Here is a 4,080-nt window from a genome sequence, read left to right as displayed (position 1 = left end):
ACCCTGGTTGCTGCTCATTTTTCGTCGTTTATTTATTTCTTTGATATTTTTGTCCCTTTATTTTTTGCTTTAACATCGGTAAGAAAAAAAATTGTTGTTGTTTCTGCACTTGACTCTCTCTCTCTCTCTCTCTCTCTCTCTCTCTCTCTCTCTCTCTCTCTCTCTCTCTCTCTCTCTCTCTCTCTCTCTCTCTCTCTCATATGTGTGTGTGTGTGTGTGTGTGTGTGTGTGTGTGTGTGTGTGTGTGTGTGTGTGTGAGAGAGAGAGAGAGTGAGAGAGAGAGTGTGTGTGTGTGTGTGTGTGTGTGTGTGTGTGTGTGTGTGTGTGTGTGTGTGTGTGTGTTTTACTGCCTTATATAGTATCTTGTGTGTATATGTACGTGTGTTCGTCTTATATATTGTCTTGCGTGTGTAACTCGGAAAACTTGTGAGTGTGTTTGGTAGTGCGAGTATTTGTAAGGCCGTGTGTACAATCATGTGCGTCTTTGTGCATGTGTCTTTTGTGGCTGTATGTACAGTATATTGTGGTAGGGCTATCTTTACATAATGTGTGTGTGTGTGTGTGTGTGTGTGTGTGTGTGTGTGTGTGTGTGTGTGTGTGTGTGTGTGTGCGTGTGTGCGCGCGCGCATAAGCAAGTCATGTGCTACAGTTTGGCCATGTGCTTTTATGTGTAAGGCAGTTGGTTATTCCATTGTGCGTTTGTGTGTGTTTTCTTTCAATATACTATTGTGCCTCTGAGTGCACTTCCTCTGAATATACATTGAGTGTGTGTGTGTGTGTGTGTGTGTGTGTGTGTGTGCGTGTGTGTGTGGGGGGGGTGAAAGCGAGTTATCTCCGGCATATCAGAAAAGTGACTTACGACAAAGGGAGACTGAAGGAAATTTTGAAAACCCAATTTCGCAAAGAGGTTAAGTTTATAAAAAGTTTTGGTTTTGACGCGGTAATACACTTAGGAGGTGCATGTGGATGGACGGGGGGAGACGGGAATAGACGGGGGAAGGTGGAAAGGTGGATGGGTGGATGACGGGAGAAGAAAAGTGGAGAAGACGGAGAATAAGAGCTTGTTTTTGACGGGGGAGATGTGGATAGACAGAATGATGGATTTGGGAGATCGGAAGAGACAGATTGGCAGAGAGGAAGGGAGAGGGAAAAGTAGATTGACATTACATAATCGCGCATGTTTTTTGACAGGTAAGAAGTAGAGAGGAAAAAAAAAATGGGATATTTGGTATAGTTATGAAGAGACAGACTGACAGAGAGGAAGTAATGGGAAGAGACAAGAGAGATAGTTGAGTGGATGGATGACATGAGAGAAGTATTGACAGAATAATAGTTTGCATAGGTAGAAAGAGATTGACAGTCTTAGGGCCTTGTGGAGATGAAAGGAGACGGGAGAGATGGACAAAGGACACCCCGTTTTCTAGCAGAGGACATCCCGTTTTCCCTCTTTCCCCCTCCCGACGACATTCACAAAATTGCTGTTACCAAATGTTTTCCCTGACTCGGCAACTCCCTCGCCTTTGACAAATTCCTGCATTATCGACGCCATCCAAAGCAGACGTCGGTTTTCTTCCTTCTTCTTCCTTTTTTCTCCTCTCCTTCCCCCTCCCTTCCCCCCCACCCTGTTTTCTTATTCCCTTCCTCTTCACCCGCTCTGTCCTTGCGTGTGTTTGTTGTCCTCGCGTCCGTTTTCTTCTCGTTGTGTCCCTCTCCAAAATAATGTCCGTCCTCGTTTTCTTTGACGCGGCGTTATTCCAGCGTTCCATTCTCCGTTTGATTTTTTTTTTTTTTTTTTTGCTTCTCTCTCTCTCATAATAATAATAATGATAATAATAATAATAATGATAATAATAATAATGATTAATAATAATAATGATAATAGAAATAATGATAATAACAGTAATAATGATAATAATAGTAATATAATAATCGTCAATCATTCATCATCATCACTACCTTATCATTATCCTCACCATCCCCACCACAATAATCCTAGCAGAGGACATCCCGTCACCTCCTCTTAATCATCTTCGTTCTGTTCATGCTACTCATCCCATTTCTCAACCTGCCTCATATCCCTTCCTCTTCCTGTTTCTTATCCTCTTCCTCCTTCTGTATCTTATCCTCTTCCTCTTCCTTCTCCTCTTCCTCTTGAAGGACGTATGAGATAGAAGAAGCAATTTCCCTGGAGCTGAGACAAGGACCATCGAGTCAACATATCCCTCTGACGGGCACGTGGTTGTGGTAGTGGTGGCTTGCCAGAGATCCCCTCTTATTTTTGTTGCAGTCTTCCCTCCACGCAGCTATCCCTTGCGTTTTCCTATAGACCCCCCTTTCCCCTCGTCTCTTTGCGTTCTCTCTCTCTCTCTCTCTCTCTCTCTCTCTCTCTCTCTCTCTCTCTCTCTCTCTCTCTCTCTCTCTCTCCTCATTTTCTTCTTCCTATCTTCTCAGTCTCATATCCCCGCCTTCTCATTACACGTTTCCTTTTTCCGTGCATTCTGTTATTTCCCCGATATTCCCTCTTGCTTTTTTTCCTACCCTTGTATTTTCTGCATTCTTAGAATTTTTTGTTTTTTTCCTTAATTTTTTTCTGTATCTTGACATTTCATCCTTAATTCATTTTCTTCCCTGCTATCTTATTTTCCATTATTTCTCAGTTCTATTCCACTTCCATTGATTTTTTTTTTTTTTTGCTATTTTTCCTTGCACTGTTCCTTTTCCTCCTTTCTTCACCTTCCTTTAATCGTATTCTTCCTTTCATCATTTTTGTCATTTCCTTCTATCCATTTTTCTTCCATTCTTCTTTTCTTCTTCTTCTTTTCTTCTTCTTCTTTTCTTCTTCTTCTTCTTCTTCTTTACTATGTTTCAATCTCCCTCTCCTATTCGCCCTTTCATGTTTTGTGTCAGCCTCCCTTCAGTTTGCTTCCTCCCTCATTTCCTCTGTCAATTCTTCTTTTCCTTCTTTATCTCCCTTATTTCTGTACCAACTTTATTCCTTCTCTTTCTCTGTTTCTCATTATCATCTCTTTTATGCTTTTGTCCTCTTATTCCTTCTTTATTATATGCTTCCCTTTCTTCGTTTCCTTCTGTTCATCACATTTTTCCTTAATTTTCCGTCCCAGGTTCCCTCTTCTTCTCCCCATTTTCCGTTGCCATATTTTCGCTCCTCCTCTTTGTTTCCTTCCTTTTCGCCCCCACTTCTTTTCGTCGATTCGTCCTTCTTTCACTCTTCCCTATCCCTGTTTCTCTCCCGCCTTCCCTCTTTCCCAGCTTCCTTCCCTTCCTCCCTCCGTCTTTCCTTCCTTCCTTCCCTTCCTCCCTCTTTCCTTCCTTCCTTCCCTCCCTCCTCCCGTCCAACATTCCCTCTTTCCTTCCTTCCATCCTTCCCTCCCCCTTTCCCTTTCCCTCCTTCTTCTCTCTTTCTTTCCTCCTTTCCATCCTTCCTTCCCTTAGAAATCCGTAAGAGCTCCTTCACATATTCTGACCCGAGTGTGAGATCCTTCGAATCCGATTCCTTTAGACTCTCTCTCTCTCTCTCTCTCTCTCTCTCTCTCTCTCTCTCTCTCTCTCTCTCTCTCTCTCTCTCTCTCTCTCTCTCTTCCAGTAGTCTTATTTTATCTTCTCTTGCTTACTTCTTTCTTTCATTTATTGTTTACTCTTGCATTCACTTATTCATTCATTCATAGCTCCTTCCTTCATATATTTGTTTGTTCATTTCCATCTCTTTTTATTCACTTTTCTTCATTTCATCTCTAGTTACTCTGGTCCTTTGTCTTTCCTTTATTCATTTTTTTTCCTGCCTTTCATCCTTCTTGTTTTCTTCCTTTCTTCTTTGGTTCTTACTTTCCACACTCCCTCTTTCCTTCCTTCCTGCATTCCTTCCATCCTTCCATCCATCCTTCCTTCCTTCCTTCCTTCCTCCACGAATCATCTTGTCTCTGTTTCCTCGAGCAACAGTTCCTCTTCTTTCTCCCTAATTTTCTTCTTTCTTTTCGTCTCTCCTTCCACTCATCCTTCCTTAAACCCTTCCTTCCTTCTGTCAGTTATAGTTTCCATCCTTCCTTTGGCACTTCCATCCAT

The sequence above is a fragment of the Coenobita brevimanus genome, chromosome 18 (genome assembly GCF_032717465.1).
Source record: "Coenobita brevimanus isolate Jiangsu-jjx chromosome 18, ASM3271746v2, whole genome shotgun sequence".
In the NCBI taxonomy this organism is placed as follows: Eukaryota; Metazoa; Arthropoda; class Malacostraca; order Decapoda; family Coenobitidae; genus Coenobita; species Coenobita brevimanus.
Note: the sequence above shows the minus strand (reverse complement) of the source record.